This window comes from Apteryx mantelli, chromosome 1 (genome assembly GCF_036417845.1).
Source record: "Apteryx mantelli isolate bAptMan1 chromosome 1, bAptMan1.hap1, whole genome shotgun sequence".
NCBI lineage: Eukaryota > Metazoa > Chordata > Aves > Apterygiformes > Apterygidae > Apteryx > Apteryx mantelli.
In genome coordinates this window covers 32,159,506-32,175,120 of record NC_089978.1, presented here as the reverse complement: position 1 = coordinate 32,175,120, position 15,615 = coordinate 32,159,506, and the positions used below count along the sequence as shown (strand labels likewise).

Below are 15,615 nucleotides of genomic sequence, written 5' to 3'. Positions count from 1 at the left end.
CCTTGAAGTTGGCACTGCAAGAGATGGTGGAGGTTGAACTCTCAGAAGGAAAAGCATCCCTAATTTTGGTTCTGGTGTTGATGTTCTCAAATGCTATCCCTGGACAAGATTTACTCTAGCAGTGCAGAAAATCATACTTCTAGGGAGCAAGTCCTTTCCTTGGCTTTCCATTTGGCTAGATCAAGTATTTTTCATCATAGGTTGCAGTGAAGAACTACTATCCAGGCAATCCTTCTGGTCTCTTTGTTGTCAGGAAAAAATGATCTATCAAAGTCAATTCAGTGGAAATTTCAGGCAGACACTTATGAGTGCTGATTCTTTGTTATTTTCTCATTATGTGGTTCTTAGGTTTCTAAAGGGCTTGACATACATTCTCTACCAATAAGAAAAAAATCCCTCTTCATGAGATTTAAGCATGTTACTTTTATCTTTAACGGAGCCATGTTTGAGCTGCTGTCATCATGTTCACTAAATCATCTATCAATGAAATCCACATTTTTAGTAACCATTACCTCAGCTCAAGGATAAATAAAGTCCTAGCTTTTATGTCTAATCCTCCATATTATTTTCAGGTGGATAGGGTAACACTGAGGCCACATCTTAAATTTATTCTAAAGGTGGTTTCAGTTTTCTTATTAATCAATATATCCACTTACCAATATTTTGTCCCAGGACCAAGTTCACTGGTAGGAGGATCAAGATGTTGATCCTTCTTGAATGTTAGGAGACCATTAATGTATTACCTAGGCTAGACAAAGCTCTTCTGCAAGTCTATGATGCTCTTTGGTCTCAAATAGCCTTTGCTGTATATGAACAAATCCAAAAAAACCATAGTAGCATCTTCAAGCTCATTCGGAGTGAGTTAGCAGATTTCATTAGAGTCTCATTTGGTGTTATCTGATTAGATTGGAGCCACCAGACCATATCAAGGCATATACAACTGGAGCACAAGCTCTCTCCACAGCATGCCCTGGCAGAGGTATAGTATCTAAGAAGCCATGCGATCAGTATCTAAGAAGCCACGCAGTCACTGATCCTCACACTTACAAAACAGTACTAATTGGTGGTAGCACAAAGGCTTGACACTGCAGAAAGGCACTGTTTCTTCAGTCTTCATTCCAGTGAATAATTAGCACTTACTGATATAGGACTGAAGCCCTAATTAAACACCAGTAAAAAGTTTCACAGGGGCAAGAACTTGAAGAAAGAAGAGTGGTTACCTTCATTACTGTAATTCTTTGTTACGTTCATTGTCTGTAGCTCCCACAACTGGCCCTTCCGTTCCACAGGTGGAGGTCTTGTCATCTGGACTGAGGGTGGTTGAAGAGCTGGGTGGTGATCTGTTTACACACTTGAGAGAGGAAAAGCAGAGGTGAGCAGGATATATACACAGCTTGTTATGGACAAATCTATTAAAACCATTTACATTCTTATGCAGAAGATATATATACATTTAGAGTGGATTTTACCTGCATAGAACATCCTGAGGAATCATAGTTGTTATAAGATTAGTAACCCTCTTTATTGTTCTTTGTAAAACAATTCACGTGAAAGACACTGCTGTATATTTGCCAGGTATTCTCATTGTTAGTATTATTATTAGCAGACAAGAACATATGGTTGCCACTACTATTACTAAGAGTCATGATTTTTTTCATAGGAATTAGACCTCATTAGAAATCAGAAGCAGGATTTGTTTTGTGTGCTGCTGAATTTTCTTTATTAAACCCATTGATCTATAGCAAGGTTACATGCCAAACCACACAAGTCCTTCAGAGTTGCTGTTCTAAACCTGTATCAATGTTTATTCTGAAGCCTTTCAAATGTATATGTGTATGTATTATATATATATAGTATATATATAGTGACAGAGCACGTAGTTTAATACATTTTATGGGTCCAGCTTGGAGTTCTGCATACATGAACTTGTGTGTGGTCAAGGAGGCTTGCATATTTTTGAACTCTAAGTTGGCCTAATAAAAGATATCAGACTACAGTGCTTGCTTTGTCAGCCCTGTTTTGCTAGTTCAAAATGACTTGCAAGATTAATTTTCAATTTTTAACATAAAAACCAAGAAAAAGAAGTGTTTACTTACTGCAAGGAGTTGATTCCGTGTTAATGACCCTGAAGGAGGCTTGTACACAAGGTACAGATTGTTGCCAATTTGATGTATATTCATGTTACAGAATATGAAAATGTGAAGTTATACCATCTTGAGGATTTTGTTTTTATAAGTAGGATTGGTTAAAAAAAATTTAAGTAATCATACTGTGTGTTTGATGGTGGAAATTAGTATGAATGTTTCTGGCAGTGGAATGATGTGATGTGGTTATGTGTTTCTGTTTTCACTGCCTGCTCAATATTGGCCTTTTACAAATACAGGTTACCATGTCGATGGAAGGAATTTACAGCTTTGGCCCCCTTGTCTCACTCTGTGTTACAGCACCTTTTTTATATTTTATGTTACATATCCTCCCAACTGTATTTTCCTGACAGAAAAAGGAAATGTCTGTGGACTGAGACCCTGAAATTGTGTGAGCTTTACTATTTAATTGGATGAAATGAGTACTATTATTTCCCACTTACCTTGATTTCCTGTGGGGTGAAAGTCTTCCTCCTCTGAAATCAGTAGCAAACTTCCTGCTGAGTACGACAGGATCGAGAATTCATCGGCAATTCCTTATCAGCTAGTGATGTTGCACACTGGAAGCTCAGAAAAAAACAAAAAACCCTTAATAATAATCATAGTAAAGAAAATAAATAAAAAAAAAAAATCGAGATCTGGAACTGTCAAAGGTTTAATCACAAATAAAATCCAGGCTGAATACCGAAGTATGATATGATTAATATGATTAGTTTTGGGGCCTTGTGGTCCAGATAGTTCGAGCTGCAGGATCCGTTTGTGTTCTGTGGGCTGCTATACTACATCCCTTACTTACCTCATCTTGTGGGCAAGGAGCTGCTTGCTCTGACTTCATGGAATTGCAGCTGTATTTGTGGAGTGCTCTTGTCCTTTGGCACTCCCTCCCCTGTACATTAATAGGGTCTGAATGCACCAGCATTTTCTCTGGAAGCTAACTTGAAAATTTGTCTTTAATCCTGATGCAATGCATATTCCGAATTTTTTCTTTTCCTGGAGTTTAGTTCCAGAGGAAAACGTACTTGACTGGTGCTCCCACCAGCCAGCTGCGGTTTATAACAATAATTAACAGTAAGATATTGCAGCAGTGTTTTCAGAAATAGGGAGTAGAGAAACGCAATCCAGCAGCTTCAGTTATGTGGTTCTGTTCATTTCTAAGGATTCCAAAGTGCTTAACAAACAATATTACAGGCAGGATGGGCAGCTCTGCCCATGAAGGTTTCCTAACACTTCTGTTATAAGATTCTGTTTCTAGTTGTTTAGAACTTTGCCAAACTTTACAGATTTGGGTCAAAATTACTTATATTGAACATCAAACTCTATTTTTTTTTTTAATTTGCAATTGAAGTGATTGAACTATTTGTAAGAAGAGGGCTAGTAAAAAGTATATTTTTCTGCTTCTGTAAAAAAAATTCAATCCCTAAAGGGTTTTGGAGCAAAGACAGGCCTTTGCTTGCCTTGAATCAGGTATGTGCCTTTTGCCATCCTCACAAAGCCTTTCAAATTTGGTCAACTGTTTCAAGACGTGGAATAAAACACAGTTACCAAATATTCCATAGAGATTTACTAAAGCTTAACAGCAAATATTTCCAGAGATTTAATCTTCTCTGCCTTGCACAGCTCTGTCCTGTGATCAGACTTTCCATACACCATCCTCACAGAATGGCTGAACAGTCACTAGCTGGGTGCTCCAAAGGCCATCCCTGTAATATTGTCCCTGGCCATTACTCTAAGCTGCAGGGAGGCTAAGTGGTAGAAGGGAGAGCAAGGAGCCTGTCTCCCAACTTGCAGTGAAACTGAGGGCTCCTAAATCTTATCATTCATGTGCTGTCAGTGAGCCTCTGGCAAAGTTATCTTTGCTGCTAGCCTGTGCGTAGTGGGTGGACAACCTCAACAAGGCCCTGAGCAACCTGACCTAATGTTGAAATTAACCCTGCTTTAAGCAGGGGGTTGGACCACATGACCTTCTGAGGTCTTTCCCAACCTAAATTATTCCACGATTCTGTGATTCTCTGCCATGGGCTTCTCTTAGTCTGTGTGGCAGAAGTCTGCTTGGATCTGAAGGCACCTTCCTAGCTGATGGGTCTCTGTGGGTATTAGTATGATGCCACATATTAGAAATAGTCTTTACTAGTTTGTTTTTTAAACATGTAAGTATATACAAAACTCCGCATTAAGATAATATTAGCTACAAGGACAAGTATCCTAAAATTAAGAATAATAGAATGGTCTGTGACCCCCAGTATGTTTCCAACATATGTGTTTGCATTACAATACTGACTGTAGTTTTGTGATTGCACTGTTTTTTTCTCATGTGACTTCAGCCCTATTATATATAGCATGGATCTGCTCTGTAGGTTAATCAGTATTGGGCAGAACTTGTGGATTTAACTGCAGAACTCTTGCTCGTTTGCTGAGTAGGTGCAAGGTATTTACTGAATGAAGCAGGGCATGGTAGAAAGAGGAAACAGGGTCTTCTGCTTAAGGCAGTTGAATTCTGCTCTGAAGAGCTGGACCATATCTCCACAGTGCTCCTGTATGGTACTGGGCAAATCGCTTAACAAACATTTCCTGGGTGGTTACTAATCACCAAAAGAGCCTTTCTGCTCATGCTAGTAGTATTGGGAATGAGGTGACTGTGCAAATGTCATCAATCACTACTCTTTATTTAGTAATGTCATGTATAGCATTGCATTTGATAAAGCCTTCATCAAGTGAGTTTAGGTTATTGTTAGTTCTTTATATCTGTTTATCATCTAATGCTCACCTTCTATTTATATTTACGCATTACACTTGTATTTATAAATGATTATTTGGCAATGAATTAGGCAGACTATCTTGAAAATCACTGAAATTCATGGAAATGTTCAGGCAGCATATGAGATTGTTTTTCAAACCTCAGCAGGGTTAATTAAATCCTGCAGTTCATTCATTTGCACTGAAGTCAATTGGAATTTTACATGTGGAAAGTCTGCAAGATCAAAAATTATGCTCAATGGGCACATAGTTCTACAGAAGAAAATGTCAGCTCCAGAGAGTAGTATTTCTGACTTCTCATCAGCTAGTCTCTCTCTCTCTTTCTCTCTCTCTCAATTAGCTTTACTCATATTTTTATGTGAGTGGTTTTGAAAGGGTTCCTGGAAAAAAACTTGCTGCATATACTGTACATGTTTTCATTTACAGATCAATGAAATGGATAGATAAATAGATAGGGTTTTTCTGAGGTCATGAAATATGTTGCATAATATAAAACTGGCTTCTAAGTCTGTTCTATCAAATATGTCATGATATTTTTGGAACTATATTTTGGAAGATATTTTCAGCACTTATTATTGCTGTTCTTGATCTATGCACCCTTGTTTGACAGTCCCTTAATCTGTCTGATATAAACTGAATGAATAGCAGCATTAAAAAATACGGCTTCAGGGACTCCTTAGGAGGTTTCTTTGTAAGTGTACATTTACTAGTTCATCTGCAAATTTATTTTATGAGGTGTTTAAACCTCAAGAAAACTGAAAAGCATAATATTAATGCCTGGTTTACATCTACTGAAATCAATGGGAACTTTGCAATTGACTTTAATGGTAGCCTATGTCCTCTATGAAAGCGTCAAGGATGATATACACAAAACCACAAGGAGAGTTTTCTGTTTCATCATATACTATTCTGTTTGCAGATGCATAAGCAAAGTACAATATGGTTTGTTCTTGATTAAACAGTTCAGTGTTTGGGCCTAATCCTGAACCATGTTGCTACTTTACTTTAGGTCGTGTTGTTTTGCTTCTGGAAAGACCATGCGCTACTCTGTGTGGCTCACAAAAGTGACAAGGTGGGAATTCCAGCAAAAGTTTTAAAAGGCTTTTGAAAATTATGCATTTGGTTTTGATCTTTCATCTATCCCATGGTATGAGTAATGGAAGAAGTTGATGAAGCAGTTTTATTCCTAATTCTCGTATATTTTTTAATGTGATCGGTTTTGACAGTGTTCCTGGAAATACACATAATATTTATAGTGTATATGTACATGTTTTCCCTTAGGGTTCACTGAAATGTAGTAGAAAGTTTCCATTATGCTACTGTAAACCTGCTCATCATTTTCTTATTGTATTAATGAAAGTGAGTGAGAGTACACGAAATGAAAAAAGTGCTGCTAGAATTAAGCTTTTTTTTCTGTTAGTGTAACAAGTGCAGCAATCTGAATGGACTAGGTTTGGTAAACCATTTGTAGTGGTAAACAATGCTAGACAAAAGTTCCCACAAACTTCTTGTTGAGTGTACTTTGGAGGTAGTACTCGTTTGGTGGCTAAAATGCTGGTCTTGCTTCACATTTTCAATGCTTGCGAAAGATTTAAATATTTTGTTGGTAACTGGAGATGGTACTGCATTACAAAGAAGAGCTCAGCAAAAATTTTCTGATTGAGCAGTGTTCAACTGGAAAATGCCACTTCCATGGGGCAAACTGTTCCCTGGGAATGTGTCAGTCCCATTGAAACTTTAGAGGGAAGCCAGGTGGAGGGGCTGGCTGCCTTGGCCCGTAGCAGCCCACCCACCAGCCAGCTGCTCCAGTGTCTGGTGAGCAAGCCGCTGAGACACTCAGACCAGCAGTGTAGTGTAAATAAGAAAGTGGGTAAGCTCATCTCACCAGCTGGCATAGCCAGCTCCCTTCTTGTCCATGCAGTGAGCTACTAGGCTCTCCAGGTTCCTCCTCTGTCCTGCTATGCTGGTGGAGGTTCATACCTTTCTGATTTCCTTCAGAGATGGAAACCAGAACTCCTAGGCTTCCTGATTTTTGATCAGCTGCCTTTTTGAGCTATCCAACTGTTTTGGCAGCCAGGAGTCCAGCAGCTTGGGTTTGTGCAGTCTAGTGAGGCAATTGCTTTGAGAGTGAGCTGGAAATTTCATATACTGGCTTTCTCAAAAGAAACAAAAAATCGTTTGTCACAAATTCTCCCTCAGAAAGAAGTAGAGTTTTGGTATTTATTCCTGGCCTGGGACAAGATTTGTCTGTGTCGAAATTACTTTCCCCAAAGTTAGTTAAAAGAGAATCTGTAGAGATCATTCCAGATGGCTGCTGTAGACCTCAGTCCATTTCTATCATATAGACATGAACACAGATCTCTGCAAAATAATTAGATAAATAAATAAATATGACTAGGAATTATGTCTTTATAAGAGACTTAAGATTCCTAGATACAGGTTGGAGGAAGAGGTGCAGAAGTAGGGCCTTACTTCTCAAAGGCCCTACACATGATAGATGAACTATTTCTTCACCAAATGGCTCCACAAGTGCCAACTCCTATTTTAGACTTGATGAGCACTCTGGCTATTATAGAAGAATAAAGATCAAAAAAAACCCCACTTTGAAACAAGTATTCACAGATCTAGTGTGTTTATATTAAATAGAAGAATAAACAGAAGTGGGACTGTAGTTGAGGTTCCTGATTTTGAAAAGGAAAATTTTGATCAACTACGTGAATTAGTTCTTGAAGTCATCTAGACTGAGGGGTTAACAGGTTGAAATGTGGAGGAGGCTTAGAGGTTTTTTAAACTCTCATATGGAAAAGCTAACTAGAGCTTGTATCCCAAGCAAAAAAAAAAAAATAGTAGGGATTGATGCCAGATCTGATTTCATGGGTAGTCAACACAGAAAGGATATCTGTAGGTAGTACAAGAATAGAGGAAAAAGAGAAACCAGCAAAGAAAGCTGGGTCTTATAAGGCAAGGTATGTAGGGATAAAGTAAGAATCACCAAAAGGAGCTTGAAAGAAATAGCAAAAAGTTCTTCAGACGTCCAGAAAAAATGAAGGACAGAGAAAAGCTCCTGTGCAGCGAAGACAGCATCGAGATGAAAGATAATCTATATTGGACCTCTAGGCTAAACTGATGAAGATCTATCAACAGGGCAAAGTCAGGATGCTTACTGGAGGTATGGAAAGGGAAGTTACTACAAACAGTGTGGACGCAAACCTCAAAGCAATTAAGAGGGAGTGGGATAACTTGTTTCAGGATTCAGACAGAACAGGCATGTCAAATTGCATGCTTGAATGTCTCATATGGAGAAAGCTAATATATGACTAAAACACGGTTTCTCTGGGTAAGAAGGTAAGAAGGTCAAGTGGACAAGAATATGCCTATTCCTCTGGCCTCAAGGGTATGGTACAACAGCTTTAAAGCAGATTTTGAAAGAAAGAAATGTACATGGAGTAAATAGAAAATTATATTCAAATAATCAGTTTTGAAAAAAAACCTTGATCATGCTAGGCAAATCTGATAGTTTGGTTTGCTGAAAAAGGGCATCCTGTAAATCTAATCTCTCTGGATATCAGTGAAGAATTTGCTATGGTATAGCAAAGTATTTGATATTAGTTTAATTGGGGAAATATACACAAGAACTGTAAGTATCTGGTTAAAGAGCAGATACTAGTGTGTTGTGCTGAAAGGGAAAAGAGCTATAAGGAGGAGGCTACTAGTAAAATTCCACTAGACTTGGATCTGATCTTATTAAATATTTTCATTAATGACCTTGACAGAAGAAGTTGGAGTGTCCCAAGGAGACTTGTCAGTGAAATAAAGTTGGATGATGTAACCAATAAAAAAAAGCTTTGAATATCTTGCAGAAAGAATTGGATGATCTCGTAGACTTGAGTCATTAATGTAAGAGCACACTTAAGAGAAAATGTAACAACAAAAGAGATGGGCACTCTTCCACAATTAGCCTCAGTCTGCAGTCTACAAACCAGGAGATCTTTGGTTGGAAATTACTGAGGAGTGGAAATGAGCCACCAGCTTGATGTGGCAATCAAAACTCAATTGTGATCCTAGGAAGAGTTATTTTCAGTAGAAACAAGGACCTGCTCAAGGCATTGGAGAAACCTCATTTGAAATATTGTGTGCAGTCCTGGCTACCTGTCTTCAGGAAAGAGGAATTCAGAGTGAAATAGGACAGAAAAGAGCTACTGAGATGGCTGGGAGAGTGGAAAGACTATTATGAAAGGACTTAAAGATTCTTGACTAACCAGGAGGAGAGCTGAAAAGGGGTCTGTTCTCTATAAATATAGCAAGGGGTAAGCATTAAGGAAGGAGAATACTGTTTGCACTAGGCGACAAGGCTGGCACATGAACAAACTGGTCATGAGTAAGGTTATGTTGGAAATTAGACAATTTTTCTGCTCTGTCAAAGCAGAGAAGCAACACAGAGCTCATTGGTTTATGAACAGTCTGCCAATGATGGGTGGGACTGGATTCACTGGCCACAGATCCCTCCAGGTCTATGTTCCTATCTTCTGTTTGCTTTTTTCTCCAAGATATCTTTTTTTTTTTTACCTGGGAAGGAGGGAGAGAAATAGGGAAGTAGAAAGGGCAGGAAGTGGGGAGGAGAAGGGGAATGAAGTTGCCATTCTTTAATCAAATTTACTCTGGGGTTTGCCTGCAGCTCTGCAGCTTGTTTGGTTGCAGTGGTTAGAACAATAAAAAAAGTAGAAATACGAAAATATGCAAAGCTCAGGAACCTTCTTACTTCCTCCATGCAAAGGGACTGTTGTGGTACTGTATCTGTTCTTCATTTCAGGCTCAAACTCCACTAACCATTCCTAAAGGACATGGGAAGAAAAAAACACTGTAAACCTCCTCTGCTGCACCATGGTCTGTGTGGGGACACTGTTTGCCCACGAAAGAATATGGTGAACTTCCTTACATGTAGTGAGTATAGCCTGTACTCATGTCTGTGTTCAGATCTCATCCCAGAAACAGAAGTGCAGCTAAATTGGTTGGTTGAGGTTTTGGGGAGCTCCAGCATCCTGCATAGCATTTCAGTTCCTAGTGTCGGTGGTGCATGTACTTCCCTTGCACACCAGGGGTTTCCAGCATGCACTGTCTTCTAGTGCTCTGACGAAATGTGCACGCTTCCCCAGTTGCAAACCTATGCCTTCCAGACCTCTTCAGGCCAATGCTAGGTAAGCAACATTCAGAAAACAGAAAGAAGTTACCTGTCATTCATCTTTCTGGGACAAGCACTTGGTCACTGAGATGTGAGGTGGAGTGTGTCTGTGCAGACCAAAGAAGTTACAGCACCCTAGAGACAAGCAGTTTTCTCCAACTTCTCTGCAAAGGACTAAGCTTGGAAGGGGAGCGATTTCTGTGAAAGAACAAAAAGATAAGTACTGATAAAGTCCCTTACAAATACAGAAATTATGTGGGCAAGACAAACAGAGAATGCTTGAGACAAAGAAAAGAAAGGTAAGGACATATTTTTTGGGGGAAGAAAGTACTCTTTGGAATACAGATTCAACCAAAGCTAAAGGAAGCTAGTTACAGGAGAAAGAAAAGCATGTCCATCAGGCAGATGAAAAAACATGCATACAAAAGTAGTGAGAAAATTAAACGAAGACATGATGTATGGTTATTTCTTGTTCTGGATGGATGACTTGTGCAGTTTACAGTAATGCTTAATTGTGTTAGAGATCATTTTTTCAGAGCCTGTGGCTATCCCTGAAGGAGTCACCTGAAACCAGAATTCTTTCAAGCAGGAACTTTGGGGACATAGTGTGGCTAAGCAGCTAAAGGAGTTTGCATGAGCTGAAACTAGTTATAGGGCATAAGCTGTTAGATGGGAGAAGGAACAGGGGGACTTGATGCTAGTAATGATGGAAATGATGCTAGTAATATGGCACCAAAAGCAGTGAGCATTCTTAGAAACTTTATAGCAGCAGTGTTCAGATCCAAATGCAGTTCCCTGGTAACTGCCTATAAGAAGTGGACCAAGTCTATGGCAATCATACATATTTCTCAATTCAGTGAGCAAGGCATTAAAGGTTAAGTTTTGCCTATCCTAGATGGAAGAAAAAGAAAAGAACATGAAAGTCATTCCAATGCTAGGGTTATCCCATGCAATGTGAGTTCAATAAATAGAGTTGAGAAAATGGAACAATTTGGTCAAATTCAGAGCCCACATCCTTGTGCAGAGGCCTATTTGAACTCCAGGCTGTTTCTATCATGCGCATGAATTTCATTCTACATGTGTAGCATTAAAAACTGGACAGTCTTGTATTTAAGGCTCAGCAGTAACCTGAGCTCAAAACTAAAATTAACCTCTGGAAGGAATCTGAGAACAAAAGTGGTGTTGTTACTTTGGGATCAGAAGTGTCTTTTTGCTGGAATCTAGCAGAGAACTGATGCAGTCATGGTCAGTCGTTGACAATGACCTGCTCAAGGGAGTGTCTGCTTGAGCTACCTGGAAGCATGTTTTTTCCAATTTCCCCTCAGCTTTTCAGCTAGCTCAAACCTTGCTGAGGTGGTCAGGCCATCACAGGTTTGGGTATTATATCGGTATTTTTTGCTGGTTATCTAAGCAAAGTGCTTAACCTGTGCTAAGGTCTCACTGTGAAGGCAGTGGGATGTAACTGTGTTCTGCAGAAATAGTCATTGCTTTATTAAGGTTCAGAATGGTAAATTGAGGTTATTATAAGGTTTCAAATTTGGTAGCCATAATTACATGCATGAAAAACAAGGGCTCTAACAGAAACACGTACAGTCATAGGTGGGACTGAAGCTTTGGTAAAGTTTGCAAAAAATATGGCTAAAGAAACTCTCCAGTTCTAGTCTGTTGAAACAAACAGCCATGAGTATCTTACATTTACCTTTGAGTTTACAGCAATGTACCCACTTTTCACATGTTTACTTTTACCAAAATAAAAACAGTCTTTGGAAATCAGTCATCTAACTATTTGTAATGAAACAATGTCATCTTCTTTTCACAGATGGGAGAGCTGAAGGAAGAGGGATGTGAAGTTACTAGCTGAAAGCTATATAGCAGGCCAGTAACAAATCCAGGAATAGTAGTCAAGTCTCCTAAGTTGCAGTCTGATGCTCTAATTAAGAAGAAATTTTGCCCTCTGATGTTACAATGAGGTATGCCATAGCAATACTTATATATTAATAATGTAGCCAAGGGGAACACATTTGAATGTGTGTGTTTGCCTGTGCTCTTGCAAATAATTCAGAAGAATTCTTTGAATTCTAACTCTGAATTGAATTTTCAATAGTTTTCTTTTTAACTAGACATTTTTTTACAAATATTTATTCACAAGTCATGTTTAAAACACAGTTCTCAAAATCTGATTTATTAAAATTACCACACACTCATTTCCAAAAATATCCCAAGGTAGCTTCTGTAATTCAGATGTCTAGATTTTCCAGAGTCCAACTTTAGACTTATTTTCAGGGCGCTGAGCATCTGCACTTCACCTTGCCTTTATAGAGGACTGTGGCTAGTTAGCATCTCAGAAAAAGGAAATAAAGTTGTATATGTCCAACAAGGATTTTCTTGGTATTGGAAATCACATTTGGAAATATTGCTGTAAATGCACTGGAAGGATCAGAAGCTCAAGTCTGGCTCCACTTTAGCTGGAGGGAAGTCTACTACTGAAGACCCGAGAGACAGTGATGCTGCAGATATGGAGGCCCATTACAGAGCCTAGTACTGCCTGGCATATTGAGGAGTATTTGTCTCAATTTTTGCAAAGGTAGAGCTTGTTCTCTGTCTCTCCTAGCTACCTCCTGCTATACAGGATCAGGGTCCTGTGCACAATACTTCTCTTCTGAGATGCTAATCTTTTGGGGTGTTAGGCACAAATAGTAGTGTTAGTAACTGGTTTTACTTGCACTCAAGGGTTTGAAGCAGCTCAGCATCTTTTTGCGTAAGATAGAAAGGGTTTCCTTGTGGCTTTCACCTCTATCTGACATAGCCATGTTGTGGGCTTCCCAAAATATTGTCTCCAACACTGAAGCAGTGTGTTAGTAGTCTGGTGATGTAATGAGAGAAAATGTTAAATCATACTGGAAAACTGTATTGCTTATACCACATGATACTTATGGTATCTCTACAGTTTCCAAATCTTTATTATCAACAGTATGCCTGCACAGAGGTGATGAGCATGCTCAGAGAGTGTGTTTGGTTAGCTGCAGTTGAACTTATAAAATATCTGCAGTTCATCCATGCTTCTCCCACCAGCAGGTGTCATTCTGGAAAAAGGAAAATATTGTAAGTCCCAGAACTGGAGAATTTGGCTGTGACAGAGAAGAAAAAAAAATGTTTGCTTAAAATATAGCTTTTGAAGGATAGGTTACTCCAAATAAAAACCAAGAGAAAATTGGTTGGTTTGCATGAAACACAGCCTATCAGAATATTTTCTAAGAAACTGTGTGCACCATGTAATCCTGCCATATAACCAACAAAATGCAGATGATTAGCAAGGCAAACCAATATCCATTTAAAGCTGTCTCCTGCATTTCACTTTTTTCTGTGACATCTTCACCACTCCCTATTCAACCCCCATGAGTTTAAAGCCAGTGATAACCACCAATCTTTATGATGAGCTTTGGGCTTTATTTCCCCCAAAGGACACAAAGAATGAAGGCACTGAATTCAGATCTCATTTACTTCAGGATAAACTTGAAGTAATCTCATTGTTGCAACTGAAATCAGCAGAACTGCTTGGGATTTACTCTGAAGTAACAAAAAGCAGGATTTCACTTTCTACTGTCATAAATGACGATTGAGCAGAAAGAAATCATTTTAATCAATCATTTTAATGTCTATTATGATATTTATGTTCTCCCTTCAGTGTACATCTGTTTATTAGCTGCCACTTCTTTTAGTATGAAGAGATTATTTTTGATTTCTGATAAACACATTGAGAAAGCTAAGGCTGAATTATGAAGAACCGGGATCCTACTGGCTTGTTGCTCGTCTACTGAGTCTAGTCTTCTGGCTATTATAAACATGCTTGCTGTGAAATCTGTGCAGAAGGTGTTTTTCCCCCACTATTCCTACTGGGAGTTTTTTCCAACCCATCACTGCTCTGATGATTACAAACATTTTTCTATCTTTCAGCCCAAATTTATCCATGGGCACTCTAAGCCCTTGTGTCAATGTTGTCTCTTTATCTTAAATAGCTTTTTTCCCCTCTCTTGTGTTTTTCCCCATATCAATGTATTTGGAGAGATAATGACTGTCTTTTTCAGGCTTTATTTTTGTAAGGCAGAGGTGCTGAACCTTTGGCCAAAGTGCTGTGTGTGACCTGCCAGGTCACACATCTCACCTGAAGGTCACCTTCCCCAGGAGTAGGCTGTGGGCTGGGGAGGCTGTGGTGGCCCTGGCGGTCCCTTTCCCTGCAGTCTGAATGGGCGCATAGCTGCGAAGGCTGAGCCCCAGCATCCTAGACAGACTAGTAAAATTTACCTAGCTTTCTTTCAGAAGATTATTTTTCCATCCCTCCACATTGCTTTAACTTAAATTTATCTGCTTTAAACACAGGTGAACAGAACTGTGTATCATTCACTATTACGTTGCATACATCATTAATGCTTCCACATCTTACTGGAAATATTTCATCTGATGTATCCTTGCTCTGTGCTTATGTTTTTTGTATCTTCATCACAGTCGTCTTGCGATTGACTAGCCCAGCCAGGTTTATCATTGCCTCAGCCATTCTCAGAAGTGCTGCTATAAATTTAGGATCATTTGCTACTGTGATATGATGCTCAGCTAAAACTCCTCCTGGAACCAAAGGGATGTTTGCTTGAGGAAAGACAGCAGGACAGGCTCCAGGGCTTGGCTGCAAGGAACACAGTAAAATGGAAATTAATTTCACATTTTTTAGAATTCTAATTACAATGAAGTAATGTAAAATAATTGTATTGTAGGCAGCCATATCTGTTTTAGTAAGTTATTAAATACAAATTTCATAACCCTTTTCTCATGAACTTAGCTGCTGAATGAGAAAAAATAGTATATAAACTTTGAATTAAAGACTTCACTCTAAAATAGTTAAAAGCAGAAGTCTTGGGTCTGCATGAAGCCTGTATTAGTGTTTTCTGATTTTCTGAGTATTTAACTTTGCAAATGTAGCCATCTTTTAAAAATTGAAGTAAAAAAGTATAAAAGCATTCTGCATTTGACTAATTATTTATACTCTTTATTTTTATGGGACCTAGACACTAAGCAGTGATTATCTCCAACAGGTTGTTATACAGTACATGGGATTTAGCCTGCATATGAAAGGAAAAGTATTTCCCTGGAGTCTTTACAATGTATTTTTAATGTTTTTAGTTAAGTGAAATCATACCAAGTTTTATTTCCCTTTTTTTTTTTTGCTTTATTTTGGTATTTTATTTTATTCATTCTAGAGGAAATGCAGGTGCCTAAACATAGATGTCCCATGTTGTTTTAGACCCTCTGGGGATCCCAGCTGGCTTCTGGCTGCCAGTTCAGGGGGTGCGGGGTTTCCTGTAAGTCCTGCCTCGTGTCTGCCAGCCCTGTGCAGGTACCTTGGGTATGCTGGGGTGTTCCAGCGGGCGTTAGGTGCCCTTGTTTAGGCACCTGAATTTCTCCCTTAGATACTGCCTTTGAAAAACACTGTAAAAGATAATATACCTCAGCAAATGTTTAAGAAAATTAAAGATAGCACAGCTGTGA

At 38.9% G+C, this 15,615-nt stretch overlaps 1 long non-coding RNA gene across 7 annotated transcripts in view; it reads left to right on the top strand.

The window, feature by feature from the left end:
• Positions 1 to 15,078, top strand: part of LOC106489220 (uncharacterized) — an 85,852-nt gene extending 70,774 nt beyond the window's left edge. For 5 of the 7 annotated variants that reach the window (XR_010883506.1, XR_010883507.1, XR_010883505.1 and 2 more), the window contains 3 exons: positions 9,709 to 9,839; positions 11,897 to 12,047; positions 14,581 to 15,078. This is a non-coding gene — a long non-coding RNA (uncharacterized lncRNA). Of the gene's footprint in view, positions 1 to 9,708; positions 9,840 to 11,896; positions 12,048 to 14,454 lie in introns of all 7 variants that reach the window. The other 2 variants (XR_010883511.1, XR_010883508.1) reach the window with 2 other exon arrangements.
• Positions 15,079 to 15,615: the final 537 nt, after the last annotated feature.